This window comes from Euprymna scolopes, chromosome 21 (assembly GCF_053919585.1).
Source record: "Euprymna scolopes isolate OS-2025 chromosome 21, ASM5391958v1, whole genome shotgun sequence".
Lineage (NCBI taxonomy): Eukaryota > Metazoa > Mollusca > Cephalopoda > Sepiida > Sepiolidae > Euprymna > Euprymna scolopes.
In genome coordinates this window covers 29,327,960-29,347,246 of record NC_136502.1, presented here as the reverse complement: position 1 = coordinate 29,347,246, position 19,287 = coordinate 29,327,960, and the positions used below count along the sequence as shown (strand labels likewise).

The 19,287-nt window shown below is 31.7% G+C and overlaps 1 protein-coding gene across 4 annotated transcripts in view; it reads right to left on the bottom strand.

Moving 5' to 3' along the window:
• Nucleotides 1-19,287, bottom strand: part of LOC145242073 (uncharacterized) — a 46,664-nt gene that overhangs the window by 12,512 nt on the left and 14,865 nt on the right. The window contains exons 1-2 of one of the 4 annotated variants that reach the window (XM_080104983.1): nt 10,898-11,125; nt 4,933-5,065 (exon numbers count right to left, since the gene is read on the bottom strand). The exons of 1 other annotated variant lie outside the window; for it this stretch is intronic. The gene's annotated coding sequence lies outside the window, so the exon portion shown is untranslated. Of the gene's footprint in view, nt 1-4,932; nt 5,066-10,897; nt 11,126-19,287 lie in introns of those variants that run through there. 2 more of the 4 variants (XM_080104982.1, XM_080104981.1) reach the window with 2 other exon arrangements.

Here is a 19,287-nt window from a genome sequence, read left to right as displayed (position 1 = left end):
GATTAGTGTCAAACTTTGGTATTGCCTAGGAAAATTAATAGTAAACACAGTTTCTTTCCTTAGTGTCCTATTCATGAAAGGGCATTAAATGTTTTAAATTTCTACTTTACTTTCCTATAGTAAATAAAACACACACACACACACACACACACACACACACATATATATTTGTTGTTATTTTTTCAAACGATAGATTCGGTTAATAATGGCTTCGCCTCGAACCTACATTTTAGAAAGTCGCCCTAATTAGTTTGGGCATATATATAACATTTTTTTTAATTTACTTTTTTTATTATTTTTAAAACAGTAATCTACGTACACGCGTGTTTCGAGTTTCATTAACTCTCATCAGCGTAGCTCAACTGTTTCTAGGGATCGAGCTTCAGACTATGTTTCCACAGTCCGGCGCCTTAACCGTTACGCCATGAAACCTAGATGAATTTACTGATCCTTATAGCTGTGATCGTTTATAGACATAAAAATAAGGTTCACATTGCTTTTATCTGATTTTCAAACTGGTTTATACATTAACTTTGGACAACATTCATCAACATTTTTTGCTTTAATAATCAGATATGGCATATTTTCTGGTTGAACTTTTCTTTTCATTTGTTTTTGATGATTTTTTTTTGTTCATGCACCCATTTTTCAGGGTTTTTTTTTTCATTTGGACTTTCTCAGCCCAGATTTATTGGCCCAGTCTTTCTGATGAAGGAGGAGTCATTGATAACAAGCGTTCTACTTATAATTGCTTCAGACTTCTCCAGAAACATGTGTAAAAGTTATTTTGTTCCAAAAATGTCATTAAATTATAGATATAACCGATTTGATACATTTATGAATAGGTTGACTGAAATTTAGAAAATTACATATTGGGTTTTATTTCAGCTTTTGGAAATGTATTTCTATTCAAAGATATATATAGTATAATTTTTATTTATTTATACAAACAATTATTGGCTACACATGTGCATACATGTTTCAGTAGGGATTTCTTTTTCTAAAGAAAAATTGTCAGGTCAGATCTTACAATGAAACCAGATTTCAAACAGTAATTTGTTTAATACAATATTCTGCTATTTGAAGAGGAACAGGCAATCGAAATTATATAAAGATAAGATAGAAGAAGTAGATCAAGGGGTTAGGGAAGAGAACAGAATAAGGGCTACCTCTCAATAAACTATCTTTTATAAATTCATATTAATGTTTAATCGTTTTTAATTTTTACTCCTTTTGAATTTGAGGTCGACCTCATCTTCATAAAAAAGAAAAAAAATGTATGATATCTCAATTGTGGTTGTGGTCTTCTTTTGCACAAAGGGAGCTTATATATATATATATATATATATATAGTCATCCACATACAGTACTGTTTCACAGCTCATCAGTGCGGCTATATATATATATATATATATATATATATATATACATATATATATATACACACACACACACACACACACACACACAGACAGAAGAGACGTTGCAAGCCTTTCCTTGTTTTATCGTTATTCCCATGGTAAGTGCTCATCTGAACTCCAATCTCTGGTCCCCCCTCGCCAATCTTTCACGAAAAACACCCGTCTAGCTGAATCCACTGTGAAAAATTTCCCCCACTCTTTATCTGTGCCTAAATCAAAACGTGGATTCCATGAACAAAGCTTCTTTCTTAGAACTGCACGCCTGTGGAACTCTGTTCCGTCTGCCTGCTTTCCAGATTTCTTGGATGTCTTCAAGTCCAACATTAACAAATTCCTAATGAACCGCCCCCTTAAGTAAACACTTCATCAAATCTCCACACTAACGTACTGTACTTGCAATAACCCTCATCCCTGAGTGGCTTCCGGGCCTTGATAAGTGGTGACCACCGTGTAAAAAAAAAAAAAAAAAAAAAAAATATATATATATATATATATATATAGGAAGTCTCGAAATAAAATATATATATATGTATATATATATATAGGAAGTCTCGAAATAAAGACGAAACGTTGATGAACACATAATACGGTTTGTTCCTTTTTATTTTCTCTCTCTCTCTCTCATATATATAATTCTTGGTCCGTTCAAAGTTTATGCAACCATATTTCTAAATTTGTTTGAAATTTTCAGACAACCCATCTTTAGAGTCGAGGGATGTTATGCTATTAAAATAAATTTACATCGCCAATTATTAAAATATTAAATAAAATAAATATATTTTCGTAAGCCGTTGCTGCGAACCTGTTTTGTTAATAGAACTGAACTTCGGGTTCGATTCATTTCACACCCACGAATTGACAAAATGAACGAGATTTCATTTTCTGTTTACTCGATAAGTAAAAAAACAAAAAAACAAAACCATAATTCATTTGTTTATCTTCCAAATTTTTTAATTTAACATTTTTTCTTTATTATATCAGGAAAAAAAAAAGTTTGTCGCTTGCTTTTTGAGTCGAAGTCGTTTTTTATGTTTTTTTTTTGTTATTTTTCGATATAAGAAATATGAACTTTTTTTTTATTATTATGTTTGGTAAAAGTACAGTTTTTTTTTTGAATAAATTTTACGGATTGGTAACTTGCTTAAATATTTGGTGCTAATGCAGAGAGTGGTCCGCGCTATTTTTTAAATCGTATTTCCAGGTTTAATTAAAGTTTTGTTATGTTTTTTTTAGATTAGATACAAAACATCCTCCCCTCCCCATGTTAAGAATGACTTTTTAAATAATAACGTTATTATTTCAGCACGGATCACTCTCTGCATGAGTACCATACTGTCACCTAACAATTTAACAAACAAAACATGGTACTTATGCAGAGAAAGTACCGTGCTAAAATAATAACGTTATTTAGAAAGCCATTCTTAACATGGGGAGGGCGTTATGTAACTATTCTATACTTTCACCTAACAATTTAATAAACAAAAGATGGTACCGTGCTGAAATAATACTATTAAGAAAGCCATTCTTAACATGGGAAAGGGAGGGTGTTCTGTAACTATTTTATAGTTTCACCTAACAATTTAATAAACAAAAGATCGTACTACCGTTATTTAGAAAGCTATTCTTAACATGGGGAGGGAGTTTTGCATCTATTCTATACTTTCACCTAACAGTTTAATAAACAAAAATAGATAGTACGTATGCATAGAAAATACCGTGCTGAAATAATGTTATTTAGAAAGACATTCTTAACATGGGGATGGTATTTTGTAACTATTCTGTCCTTTCACCTAACAATTTAAAAACAAAACATGGTACTTATGCAGAGAAGCTACCCTGCTGAAATAATGACATTATTTAGAAAGCCATTCTTAACATGGGAATAGGGGTGTTTTGTAACTATTCTGGACTTTCACCTAACAATTTAATAAACAAAAGTTAAACTTAAGCAGACAAGGAACAGTACTGAAGCATTAACATTATTTAGAAAGCCATTCTTAACATGGGGAGGGAGGATGTTTTCTAACTATTCTGTACTTTCGGTGCTAATGTAGAGAGTGATCCGCGCTATTTTTTAAATCATATTTCCACGTTTAATTAAAGTTTTATGATATGTTTTTTATTCAATTGTAAGGTTAAAGTATAGATTAGGTACAACCCCCCTCCCCAAGTTAAGAATGACCTTTTAAATAATAACGTTATTATTTCAGCACGGATCACTCTCTGCATGAATACTGATTAACGTTTTGTTCTTTGCTTTTTTTACCATATTTTTGGGGGGTTTTTTAAGAAAACTTTTTTAACAAAAATTGAAAGTGCACTTTTTTCTTTTTTTTTTTTTTACAGAAGTTGTTTTTATATAAGAAAATATGAATGCTTTTAAAGAAATTAGGTACTCGTGCACTTATTGATCCATGCTGAAATAATAACGTTATTATTTAAAAAGCCATTCTTAACATGGGGAGAAGAGGGTGTTTTGCACCTATTCTGTACTTTAACCTTACAATTGAATAAAAAAAAAAAGGTAAATTTTTAGATTAGGTCCACCTCCACAATTTTCTTTTAAATGACGACTTTTGAAGGTTTTCGACTATGCTGAATACGTATAGAACAAAATCAAAAATAAATGATCATTTAATAACTAATACTTGGTTAATATTCCCGCTGCTGTTTTTAATGGCATGGCATTGATCAGTTGACAAATATCATCCTGAAGAATTTCTGGTCATGTCTGATGCAATAATGCTAAAAGTTCAGGCTTAGAAGATGTCTTCCTTTTCTTTTTGCAAAGGTTCCAGTCTAATATGTCCCAAAGGTTTTCAATTGGGTTCATATTCGGGGATCAACTTGGCAATGGAAGTTTATTAATCCCATTTTAGCTCTACCAATGTTATGTCACCCTTGCAGAGTGACAAGAAGCTCCGTTTTCCATAAATAGGAAGTTCATTTGGTTCATTTAGCAATTTAGGAATATTGGTAAGAGTCTTTCATGTCATATTGAAACATATTTAACAGAACTGATGTTTCTTTCGTACTCCACCAGGTCTGAGTGACCATCACAACATTAGCTGCAATCTTTTTAAGTCAAACTCTTGCTGAGTTAGTCTCCATACCCATACCCTTCCACTGTCGGGAAATAATGCAAATCATAACTCATCAAAGAAAATGACATTGGTCTAAAAGGTCTGTACACCATCTCACGAGCTCGATCTTTTCTGCGCTTGATATTGGCAGGATGAAGAAGTGATTTCTTTCTCACACCTCTACCATAGTAGCCCAGCAGTACCTGACAGCTGTTCTGGAACTGACACCAACTTGGATTGCAAAGTCAGAAACTTTGCACCGAGGATCCTCTTCAACATTTCTTTTCACAAGATGCATGATTCTTTCAGAAGGCCCATGGCAACCTAGATGAGATGTTGTGCACTCTTTGTCTTTTCTTATGAATTGTATGATCACTCTATTAACAGTAGAAAAAGATATTGAAAAATTTTGCGTTAACTAAGATCACCTTCATGTTGACCCATGATTCGTCCTCGCAGAAATTCTGATATTTCTGATGCTCCTTTGGTTCTTGGCATGCTTCAATGTTGTTAGAGTATCTCATTAAAATTGCATCGAAGTTATTTCAGCACTATTCTTATCTGTAAATATAAATAAGCATACATTAATCTCAAGGAAAGTATTTATCGTGGTGTCTATTCTTTTATGTCATGTCTGTGTAGATGTTGCAGATTCATTTTTTTCTGCGTTCAGTTGCATCCCACATTTGCAACATCTCTACAATAGCTTCCTGAACATTACGTCATAATCTACCAGTGATTCTCCCATGGTTTCACATTACCAGAAGATCATCTGCTTTATTGACAACCCTTTCCAAGTCAACCATATTGTTATATAGAATCCTCTGAAGTATCTCCAGATTCAGAGCAATACCAAATGCTAATATCTTCCAATGAAACTGATCATACGGAATAGCAAATGTTGCCAAGCTACTACTGGCTTCATCTAATTTTAGATTCCCAAATTCATCTTGCAGATTCAGGGTCGAGAAGACTTTATTGTCAGCAAGTTCTGGGAATAAATCATCCAGTACAGTTAATGGAACTGTTCTTGTTTAAGAGCTTTATTTAGTGGTCTTGGGTTTATATGTATACGCAATTGTTCATTTTTCATATTAGCGCTAATGCGCTTACCCATTGTGTTGGCTCATTTACCAGTTCAATTACATTTTTTTTTTTGATTTCTCAAAATCAGTTAGTCTTTAAATGCTACTCATATTTTTTGTGTTGCTGCAACATTAGGTGTCACAGTTGGATCCACCTTTAAATTCATCTAATTCCTCCTTGAATATATCTTATCTTTAAATCCTGTTATGATGCTTCTCAGGTTCTGGCTGCCGACTTCATCCAGTTGAGATACTTTGGTAACCATCTTGAACTTGTCATTATTGATTGTGATGAGTGCCATCTGCTGAATTGCATTAATCCGAAGTAGGAGGTTTAAAACCTCTTTTACAGTAACAAACTTTACTGGATATTTCTGTTCAATTGTAGGGTTTATCATTTGCATCTGACACTCCCCTAATCGCTTTGTTTCTGCCTCATTCCACATGACAAGAATCTTGTTTTAGTGTTCAAGTGTTTTTCCCATCACATGCTTCTCATTCAATATATTGACTGATGTTCCACTATCAAGCTGAAAAGCAATTGGTTTTCCTTTCACCATCATCCCGTCTTTATTACCTCTTGTCTTACAGAATTTATTTTTTCTTTTGTTGTGATCATGTCTACATGTCCATAGTCTGAACCACTACCACTGTCATCTTGCTGCGTTTCGACTGAACAGTTATTCTTTCTCCTCACGGATTTGCATTTAATAAGAAAGTGATTCTTCCCATTACATTTGAAACGTGCCTTCATAAATGCAGGACATAACTCTTTATTCGGTTCATTTTGCAGCGCACATGCCCTACACTCCGTCACTTTGTGCCGATGGTTTTCTCTTTAGTTTAAAATCAACTGTGTTCACTTCCTTGAGTCTCAGGACCTTGGACTGTAGTATTTTCTGACAGCTTACATATGTCTATGCATCATTATAAATCTAAGCGTCTCATTTATAGCAATTCTGCATGTGTATGAGAGTTATGTATTCCAAGAATTATCTGATCTCGCAATATTCATGAGACACAACTGTCACAAAAATTGAAAGTTTTTATCAACATATGAAGCGAGGTAATAAATGTTTCTGATCCACCCTGTTTCCGTGTATGAAGGATGTAATGTTCGTATGTTTTGTTTGTTTTTCTTATAGCATATTTATCGCACACCTTAATTATTTCATGTGGGTGTCCTTTCATTTTCAGGAGATAAAAATTGAAACCCATAATAGACATTTAAAGCCTTGTCTACTAGCATACGAAACAAAAGTGCTCTTTTGGTATTGTACTGGCTGTCTTGCCAGATACGTAATAATAGCATAATTATGTCGTTTCAGCTTAAAATGTTTCCAATTTGCTGAATTTTCCATACACAAGGGGGTAGTGGAGATCTTGTGCCAGCCACATGCCTGTTTGTTTCTTTCATGCCTCGTTCCGCCAGTTGTTTTTTTTTTTTTTTTAACTCATATGCACACAAGTTAAAACAATAAAACGTTATTTATCTGCATTTGTTTTCCTAAAATACATTCCCATTTCCTCCTTCATGCTTGAAAATCCTTTGATCCCACCACTGCCACCATGTTTCATTATCGTTTATATGTGGATGGCAAGAGATAAGAGAAAACATATGAGAAGCAACAAGTTCAATTGCATGGTTTCTTTATTCAGGGGTAAACTACAGTGACACCACTTTAGGTCATGTAAAACCTTATTAGTCTATCATGCAACACTAACAATCATTATCTTTGGGTCGCATTTTACTTAAATACAAGTCACATGACATTTTTGTTTATTAAAATTGTTAGGTGAAAGTAGAAAATAGTTAACATATCCCTCTCCCCATGTTAAGAATGGCTTTCTAGCACGGTCTGTAACCTGCAGAAGCAACTCTTTTTATACTCTTGTTTTTCTTCTTTTCACATTTCTAAAATTACAAGCCACAGCAAAACAGAGAACAACAATAAGTAAGTTTAATATCTATTAATTACTAGATAAATAAAATTTACAAAAGCAAAGTATCCGCACGACTCATACCCTACCCCAAAAAAGAAAATTACTGCTAACTACAGAAAAAATACCAATATAGTGCTTCTAGAGAATTGTTGCATTTTTTTTTTTTTTTTTAAACATCTTTTAGTCAAGTATCCCTATTGACTTGCACTCCCACAGAAACAGAGTTAAAGAAAAGTTAGGTTTTCAATGTGAGGAAGAATACATCTCCTCAAAAGGGGCATTCTGGATTGTAGCAAGTACGTGCAAACAGAAACCGTGGCTGTTGTAAAGTTACTGTAATCAACGTGTTACGATTTTACCGAACCAATATTGACAACTATGGGGGCCCCCGAACTGTATCATCACCCTTGAATAATTCATTTAAAATTTTCTGTTTTTTACTATTTTTTTTTTTTCTCTTTTAGAAAGGTTGAAAAACTTACAATAATCAACTGAATAATTTTTTTCTTTTACAGAAAATAAAAAATAAAAAATAAAATAAAATGGTAAATGTTACCTTACATTACAACAGAATAACGACCACTTTAATTTGTTTTTTTAGGGGTATTTGAGATCGTTGACAACGAATCTGATAATCAAACCTGTCGAAAATTTACCGTTTGCATGGTATGAACCCCTGGACCCTTTAACTATTTTACGCCATTTCACTGCCTTCAGTAGTGTTTTCTTATATGATGCGTTCGCGTGCACACACATGTAGTGAAGTGAATTATCACATTGTGGAGGAATCTTTTTAACGGACATTTGAAATAAAATTAAAAAAAAAAAAATTTGGTTCATTTTTTTTGTTACATAGTTTTTAATGTTTTTTTAATTGATCTAAAAAGTTTTTATGAATTTACAAAAACATATTTATGTTTTCTGTTCTTATTTTTGGGGAGGGGGATATTCAATTATAGAACTTATGTAGTTTAACAGGTGATGTTTTTCGTTCTTTTTTTTTGGGGGGGGGTTCAATTATAGAACTGGTGTAGTTTAACAGACGCTTCTGCAGTTTAATTAACCGTTTTTCCGTAAGTATGGCACTAATATTTACCGAGTAAAATACCGTTTAAAATTTCACAAAAAAGAATTTCTATTATTGAAAAGAAAATAAATAAAAATAAAAATAAAACGAAAAACATCAAAATGTTTTTGTAAACCGCTCGTGAAAACTTAATTTTTTAGATCAATTAAAAACTAAATCACACACACACACAAATGAACCACTTTAAAAAACTTTCTTGCTATCTCAAATGTCTGCTAAAGATTCTTCCGCAATGTGATAAGTCACTTCACTATAAGAAAACACTACTGAAGATGGTGAAATGGTGCAAAAAATAGTCCCAGGGTCCAGGGGTTCATACCATGCAAACGGTAAATTTGCCACAGGTTTGATTATCAGATTTGTTGTCAGCGGCCTCGAATATTTTTTTTTTTTTTTTTTTTTTTTTTACACGGTGGTCACCACTTATCAAGGCCCGGAAGCCACTCAGGGATAAGGGTCTCTAAAATAAAACAAATTAGAGTGGTCGGTTTGTTCTGTTGTAGTGTAAGGTAACATTTACCAAGAAAATAAAATAAAAATGGCACAAAAATAAAATAAAAATGGCACAAAAATAAAAGTTATTTTTAAATTACAATCCATTTTTATTCAAAAAATAAATATCAAACCAGATCAGCCCCTTCCTCCGTCGTTTGATTTTACCGTGCATGTTAAGATAGTCGATAGATCGATTTTTGTTTTAATATATCGTTTTAAGCAAAAACAATATTACGTACTGAATTGACATGTCGAAAATAGTAATATATCCAAAAATTACGAAAATTCATCTAGTAGAACAACTGCTATTGTTTTTTAGTAAAAAAAAAAAAAGAAAAAGTCTATCGCAATAAGGCTAAAATGTTGGTCGCCATTAAAATGGAATCTAAAATTTGTGTTCAGAGTTATGTCCCCTGTGTATGAACTCTTCATCAACTACTTTATAACAATCAAGAAAAATATAATTTTACCCAATTTTCCGTAAAAATCACTTTTAACTATAAATAACTTTCTACTCGATGAATTTTCGCAATTTTTGGATATATTACTATTGTCGACATTAGAATTAAGTACCTACTATTGTTTTTGCTTAAAAAAATCGATCTGTTGACTATCTTAACAAGCACCGATTTTACTTCTCTAAACTTATTATAAACGGGTTGTTTAATCGTGTTGTGTGGGTCTTTAATTTAATGAAAATAGGTGCTTACTGCTTATTCAAATTGGCACTTATAGCGGCAATTAAAAGTAAAGAAAATACAGAAAAGTCTGTATGATGTACGCACTCGTTACCGAACGAAGATGTCATATTCCAAAAATCACATAATTTTTGGAAGTATTTTTTTTTTAATTAAAAAAAAAAATCAAATTTTTACCTAATTTTTGGAATATGACATTCTGTAACGAGTATGTACATCATACAAAAAATATATTTCAGTTATCACTATTTTTTAAATTATTTTTTCCGAAGTTCTAAATAAAAATTTCATGAATCATGTGATATGTTTCAAGTCTTTCCGTTTTTGTCTTTTCAAGAAAGAAAACACTAAAAAGAAAATCTCAGAAATTTGCTACCAACTTATTTTAATTATTATTTACTGCATAACGGAAAATTATTATTTTAAAATAAGTTTTAGTTATTTATGCAGTGCATAAATAACTAAAACTTATTTTAATGCACTGATAACAAAAGATACCGCAAAAATTGAGCTTAATTTTAAATAGCACGGTCCGTATTCTGCGATAATTTTTTTAAATATTATTTTTAAGTTAAATTTAAAGTTTACGATATATTTTTTTTATTAAATTGTTAGGTGAAAGTACAGAATAATTACAAAGCACCCTCTCCTCTCCATGTTAAGAATGGGTTTCTAAATTATTATTTCAGCACGGTAACATAGATGCACAAGTACCTTTATATATACAGGGTGACCAAAAAAAACAAAAAACAAAACAAAAGCTAAATGGAGGCTATCTAGAACATATGCTGTAGAACGGAGAAAAAAAAGGCCAAAGTGTTTTGATGTGATGTTTTGAATATAATAAACTAGTTATGACCAAAGTTTCATTTCATTCGGACAAAACACTAAGAAATGGGGCCTAATTAGAGTTGGGGCCCATTTTTTTTGGTCACCCTGTATAAGCAACAGCTCAAATTTATAAAGCTTTCTTTCTCATTATTTTTTTATTAACCTATGATTATATATTATCGCTTATTTATTATACATATAAAAAAATCTATTTATAAAACTTTAAAAAATAAAGTGAAGTCAGGTACGTTACCTTTTTTTTTTTTTTACACTTCCAATATCTGGGTTAGTAAAACGTTTTAGAACCATTTAAATATTGTGTTGAAAATACATTTAGTAATTCCATTAAATTAATTAATAAATAACGAAAATGGCAATCGGTTAACATTAACAACGAGTAAATAGATAAACAGGAATTTGTTAAACTAGAGAAAGCGTATTCTTTAGTTAGGCGTTGGCGGTGTCAGGGGAAAAATGTCCCTTGCAAAAATTAACACCCGGATTTTTTTTTTTGATATCTTTATCAATAACTAGCGGGACCCATCAACCGGCGTTGCCCGATGGAAGTATGACAGATCCAGAACAGAATCGTTAAAGGACCCCCCCCCCCCCCTCCGTTGAAAACAAATTAAACTACGGTTGTTGTTGGTGGCCACTACCGTCCCTGTGAAATAGCAGACACAGGCGGCCATGGCCCAAATGAAATAATCTGGTTTCCAGTGTTGTTTTCCAGTGGCAGCTAGTGGAAGCCACTGTCTGTAACTGTCAGTTGGGGCGATAACCGCAGGTACTGGCTGGTTCTAAAAAAAGCATTTAAGGGAAAAACATTATTACGTACTTATTTGTCATGCCTAAATAAGTAAAAAATCAAAACAATTACGAAAAATGCTGCATTAGAAAAATAATAAGTCGAAACAGAATTTTTCAAAGTTAGGGATTCTCACTGCATTAGATTGAGCGAAATCAGTGGTAGATAACTGCCTTCTACTGAAGGCAGTATCTTTCAAGTCATCCATCGTTTTTCTTCTCGGTATACTGCAAGCATTTTTTTTTTTTTAGACATAGCTAAAATATATATATAACAAATAAATGTTTCCGTAGCCAATAAAATTTACTTTAAAATCTACCTGCATAATATTTTTGTGTTTTAACTTATTTGAAAGCGTTTATTCAGTTCTACAAAGAAAGTATCGGCATGATAAGTCACAGCTTTAAAGCCTAAGTAATCGATCAAGAATAAAAAAAATCAAATCAAATCGTGAACAGAAATAAAAAAATGAAAAAATAAAAACATTAAATATAATATTGGTACCTGCAAAAGAAGTTTTTATTTTATTTTATAGCCATGGGGGGGGGCGTAGTGGCGTGTCGGTATTTTGTACATATTTACATTCCCAAACCTACGGTGTGTGTACATTATGAGAGTGTTCCGTCTAAACAAGGAAATAGCAATATTTGTTTGTTTACATTTTATGGCAGTTCCTTGTACGCAAAGAAAGAGTTAACAATGCGTGTTAAAATGCCAAACCTTTTGTTATAGCTAACCGTAAAATTTTAAGAGTTTCAGTCTTTAATTTTAATAAATTTTAATTTTTTTAATTATGAATACTTTAAAGATGCTATATATGTTTTTTAGCAGGATGGCATCATGCTTAGAAGTTGATTTAATTTTATATGTTTATGCAATTATCGAGTTTTAAAAGGTGTTATGTATATTTTATTTCTACTTATGCCTATACGTTAACATGGTGAATTGTTAAAAATAAGTTGCCAGTATTTATTTAACTTTAGTATAATTTTAAGGTTAACAGTAATTAATTTTCTATTTTTACAGCATCTGCTATTAAGTTGTTAGGTGAAAGTATGCAATAGTTGCAAAACAGTATCCCCTCCTCACGTTAATAACGGGTTTCTAAATAATCACATGATTATTTCAGTGCACTTCAGTAAATGCCCCCCTCCCCCAAAGTTTAAAAAAAATAAGTAAACATTAATCATAAAACCGCGGCATATATGTTTTGTGCAAACATTGTTTTCCACTTGTTGACGATCAGAATGATAGCAGAAAGTGTTATACTAACAAATTAGTTAATGTGTAAAATTAGATGCGGACAGGGAAAAAATAAGCACACATTAAAAATTAAACTGCAACTGATATAATATCAGTCAACAACTACTCGTTTGTTGTTTATGTTTGACGACAATGAATACAAAGAAAGAACAATGAAAAAGGTATGTATTGTATCTAGTAGTAAATGTATGTTTGTGAAATAGTCTTAGCAGAAAAGCTAGACAGTCATTAGTAGGGCTATGACAACAGCATATTCTTTTCCTTGTTTTGATTCTCAGGCATATATCCATTGATATTTTATATGCTTTTATGTAGAGTGATGTGGTTCTCAGGTGATTAATTGTTTCTAACTGTGTCATATATATAGTCGAGAGTAAAAACAATGAAAAGAATATGCTGTTGTCCTAGCCCTAGTCATTAGTTACGTAAAAGCGGTGGATGATTCATTCGATGTTGCTATACGTTAAAAATTAAGTGTTTATTAACTGAAATTGACACAGTGCAGAGAAGTATTTGTCCTAGCGACAGCATATTGTAATGTTCTGAAGTGTTCATTTAGAATGATCTAATTCTGGCATAAGAGAATTAGCGGGCAATCAATCAGAGGCAAAGGACTTTCCCCGAGGGAGACTTAATTATTTTTTTGATTCTACTACAGGAAAGATAATGGTATATCTGTACGTATATGAACCATTTACAGTTAGGGTAAGCGTAGAATCCGTGGAACATGTAGACTTCATCCCGGTGTTAATGGTAGGTTTAAATATTTAGAGGGAAAAATAGGTACACCTTCCTCTAATGATATTGCGATTATGATAGTGTTGCTCCTAGGATGTAATGTATTTTATTATCACGATTGACTGTGTCTGTAAAGGTGTTTTTAAGCTACATAAGATAGTGTCTATTAGCCTAACTATACTGAATTTGTATGTGGCATCTGTTGTTGCAAAACTACGATACTTTCTTCCAGAGGGGAATTCCTGCAGCTTTATTAATATAAAGAAGAGAAGAAGACATTCAAATATTTACTTATATATAATTAATTGTACAGAAAAATGTATATAAACATTGTGTATATCCAAAAACGGTATTTATGCAGAGAAGATATCATGTTATTCTTTTTTTAATAATATTTTCAAGTTAAATTTGTTTTATAGGATCTTCTGTTTATCAAATTGTTAGCTGAAAATACAGAATAGTTACAAGACAGCCCCCCCCCCATGTTAAGAATGGGTTTCTAAATAATAATGTTTTTATTTCAGCACGGTACCATCTCCGCATGAGTATCCCAAAAACTATATGCATTTCTTTGTGCAAATTAAAGCAAATGAATTAAACATGGTAATTTTTGTGATCATGCATGAGTGCTTAACATTGATGGGCAACATGAATTGACACAAATACACAGAAGATACTACTCAAGTAGTTGCAAGAAAATATGGCACAAGGCTCAAAGAAAGGGGGACGCTGGTAAAAGTCAACAATTTCTAGTTTAAATTAAATTACATTCATTGCAAATTTCATCACAACATCTTGTCTGTCTGTGTAAGGAACGGTCTCTACCAAACTACTCTTTGTCAATTTTTGGTTTATAGACTTGAAAATTGATATATAGGAGATTTAGACCTGTGGAGCAAATTTGATTTGTTTTTTAGCTGGCAAAAATAGCCGTTAAGAGGTCAAAATTTTTAAAAATTGGAACTTAGTAGGCATTAGTTGACTAACCGTGTTATTTTTACGTATGTGCAAATATGCATTTATATCTTTAATAACTATTTTTTTTAATTTTTATATGTATATAGATTTAGATCAGACGGTAACAGATAAGATTAGAGAGCTACATATTTTGGTTTCGATTCTAGGTGATGGTACTCAAGTTATTATATATTAGACTATTCGTAACCCATTGGGTCAGTATATGTTATGGTTAGCTATGAAATAGTGAGTATATTAATTATGGCAAAAATATGCGTGCTTGCGCATACAACAATACCCACCACTTTTAACGTAAGGAATTACATTGTCTAATATCTGGAAAACTACTTATTTGTGGAAAATGTAAATGCGATATTCATTTTCAGCATACATGAAAACCTATAAAAGTTGTCATTTTAAAGGAAAATATTAAGGTGGAAACAAAGTAAAAATTTACCAAAACTTCTAAAAAAAAAAAAAAAAAAGGCTACATTATATACAATGTTGGTCATTATAAGCAAAGAAGTGCAACTTTTAACGAAGGTACTTATCAGAAGTCAACGTCTATAACTTTTATCGGTGCTGTTGGATATGTTGTCACTGATATGAGGCAGATAACTCTATTTTGCTAAGATATTATGATTTACTAAGACAATGAGCACCTACTTTTTAGCCACTTTAGCTACCTATTTCGTATGTTTGTTTTTTCTTATTAGTTCCCGTGAAAGAAAAAAATTATTTTGATTTTTATTAAAAAAAAAAAAAACTATTTGGGCTTGATAAGGAATTCTCTGGAAAAGTATGCGACGCTAATTGCAGAGTGAAAATGTAATATTCATCAAACAAGTTTGACAAAAGTTTTACTACGATTCTATGATTAAAATAAAAAAAAATATTTTTTTTTACTTATCTTTTTTTCCTTTAATTATTTAGTTTTTCTTTCATTTTTTTAATAGTTTAAAACTTTTTTCCATACAAACACTTTAATTTATCTGTTTTTATTTTTACTTTGTTTTAAAATATTTAAATTTTAGATTCTGTAGGCATATATTTTAGTTTAAAACATTTTACATTTATTTTTTCATAAAAGAATATGAGACGCTAAAACCAACACTTAACATTAACATTACAAAAAGTAAAATGCCTCTGAAAATCGACTTTTAAAAAGTCTTTAGTTGGTCCTTAAAAAGTCGTCGAACTTGTTTAATAAATATTACATTTCACTCTGCGATTAATGTTGCATATTTTTCCAGAGAATTCATTGTCAAGCCCAAATATCAGCTTCTTTTTGTTATTAATGTCCAAAATTGTCGTATGAAAAAATGAATGAAAAAAGTTATAAAAAAAAAAAAAAAAAAAAAAAAAAAAAAAAAAAGAAAAGTTTTTTTTTTAATTAAAGAATTGTATTAAAAACTTTTGTGGCATTTCCTGAAGAATCTTGGATTGAATTCGAATTATTGTTTCTTCTAAATAAAAATACATTGTTTGAAAACGATTCCAATTTGCAATGAAAAATACAAAATAAAATTCGTAAAATGCTAATGAAAAAAAAAAAAGCAGAAAGGAATTTAGTTTAGTTTTTATTTGCATATTTTAAATACGGATAAATTGTCGATAAATAAAGCTTTCATGGCTTTGTCTTTATTTAATTACACATACACAGAATTTTTCAAAACTGAAACTGTAGATTGGATGGACGGTTTCAACGCCCAAACAAGACTAACTTTTATAATATATTAGACTACCTGTGACCCGTTGGGTCAGTATGTTATATTAGCTATATATGAGCGTGACACATGTGACGTAAAGAAAATAGTTTTTTTTTTACATAACAGAAACATTTCTATGAAAGTATATTCAAATGAAAATAGAATATAGATAGATTTCTATGAGTAGTTCTGTTTATAATTGCTTATTTTTGAAAAAAAAACTTACAGTCATTGAATTATAAGTGGTTTGCCATACTTATAGGTAAATTTGCACAGATACCATAATACTTAAAGTTAAATTCAAATTTTGATACATTGTTTAATTTAAACGTGAACCCCCCCCCCCAAAAAAAACAATTGGGACGCTGAAAAACGTACACAGTAAAACAATATGTTTTATTGTCAAGTTGATTATTTATTTGTGATGCAAATGAAAAAAAACATTTTCGGGGTTATTTATTTATATTGGTAGTGTAGAAGAAAATGTATGAATGTTTTTTAAGAAAGGTGTATTAAAAAATGGAGAATAAATTAAAAAAATATGAAAGCAGTGGGTAAATCGCCATTGTAAAATAATCTTATGGTTGTGAACGGGTTAAAGTAGATTTATTTGTAAGAAAATTGCGTTAAAATAACTTAAACGTAATACGGAAATGAATAATGTAAAAAAAAATGCAGAAGTATTAACAATTGTTTATTTGAATAATTTAAACTTGAAAAAAAAAAAAAAAAAAAAAAAAAACAATTGGGACGCTGAAAATGTACACAGTAAAACAATACATTTTATTGCCACATTTATTATTTGTGTATGCATGCGCAACCGGAAGTTGTAAATCAGATGTTGGGTTACAACACCCGTTACAAGGTCATTTGAGTTTTATAATTTTATATATATATATATATATATATATAATTTTTGAAATCATTATTATATATAGGGTACAATATAATAATCAATAAAGAATTGGTTCTATAATAAATACGAAATCTGCATGAATTAAAATATCATATTTAAGCATATTTTATTACTGGGCAACACCAGGCAGCCTACTAGTAAATATATGCTTATATATCTATATATAGATAAAAGTGAAAGTGTGTGTGCACATTTCCCTATGCAATAACTCTGTCAATTTTTAGTCTACAGACTCGAAATTTGATATACAGGTTACTGAGATTTGGGAAAATCGATGTGATCGGTTTTTAGCCAGACATTTGGCGATTAAGGAGTCAAAGTTCAACAATTTGACCTTTGAGAACTCTACCAAACTCCTCCGACAATTTTGAATCTATGCACTTGAAATTTTAGATATAGGTTCCTTGGACATGGATCTAACTTAATAACTTGATTTGAGCCCATAACAATAAATTTTAAGGGGTCATAATAGGGGTCAAAGTTTTAAAAAATTGACCTCTGCGGTCTCTTCCAAATTACTCAGACATTTTTTGGTCTAAATATTTGAAATTTTACATAAAGGGTATTCAGAGATAGGGCAAGCTTTTTCATCAGTTTGGGTTGAAAATTTTTAGTTACCAATATATAAATGTATGTATGTATGTCTGTTTTCATGTCTGCCTTAAACTTTCAATAGAGGCGACGCATTTTACCAATATCAGTATCATTTTAAAGTTCGACCTTTCATACAACAAATATGGAAAAATTGGCTAAAAACATTAATATCTTCCCCTTCAACTAGGTACTTTTCTACAGGCGGGGGGGGGGGAGGGTCACTTTTTTCGCCAATATTTTTTAAAGTTATCCTCTCCTTTAGATTGTCTAGCCTTAATTTTAAAAACTGTTGCTTCCGGTTTGGTGGTGGTCGTAACAGCATAAACGTTAAGTTTTACCCCGTTCTTTTCCTCCTTTGCGGTACAGGTTCGAGCCTGCCTTCCTACTACAATTTTTTTTTTTTTTGCTCAACATACACACCCAAACACCCGGGCAATGCCGGGCGCCCATGCTAGTATATATATATATATATATATATATATATATATATATATATATATATATATATTAAAAATTCATATAAAATGTGACACAAAGCTAAATGGGGAAGAACGTGAGACTCACTATCTCACAGAGCTAAACGCAATCATAGTAAACATTTACCAAAACACATTCACACATTCAATATTGGAAAATCCAAATAATCTGAGAAACATGAAAGTCTCATATCTATAAAATATTTTCATGCATCTCAACTATGTGATGTCTCTCTAAATTGTTAGTAACTCACACACACACAAGCTGTTTTTCACTATCATCTGTCAGAGTCCAATTTCTATTTAAAAGCCAAGTACGTCCAAGGATGGAATACTGCTGCCATATCTGGGCAGGAGCTGCTAAAAACAGCCTATCCTGCCTTGACAGAGTACAAAATAGACTTCGTGGCTTAGTGGGGGATGCCCTTTTCTCTTCCCTGCAACCTCTCTCCCATAGAAAAGACGTTGCGAGCCTATCTTTGTTTTATCGTTATTTCCATGGCAGGTGCTTGTCTGAGCTTCAATCTCTGGTCCCCCCTCGCAAATCTTTCACGAAAAACACCCGTCTAGCTGAAACCACTGTCAAAACTTTTCCCCACTCTTTATCTGGGCCTAAATCAAAATGTAGATTCTATGAACAAAGCTTCTTTCTTAGAACTGCATGCCTGTGGAACTCTCTTCCGTCTGCTTGCTTCCCACCTGACTACAACCTGGATATCTTCAAGTCTAACGTAAACAAATTCCTGATGAACCGCCCCCTTAAGTAGACATTTTTATTAAACCCCCACACTAACGTACTGTACATGCAATAACCGTTATCCCTGAGTGGCTTCCGGGCCTTGAGAAGTGGTGACCACCTTGTAAAAAAAAAAAATAAATAAAATAAAAAAAATTGCAACAGACAGAAAAGATCCCAGATCAAATATGTTATGTTGAACATGTGGACTCTGAAGCTTTTAACTAACTTAACAGATGAACGATGTGACAATAAAGAAAAGCTTGAACAAAAATCTCATCTTCATACACAATATTGTATCACTGAATTCTTTTTGGTATTCCAATTCCATACTAGTTGAGGATATGTCGCTGATAAGTCCAACAGAAGGTGAGCCTTCCTTCTTTGTTGTTTCAACACATTTCACCCAACTCATCCTCTGGTGATTAACTTTAGGTGATTAACCG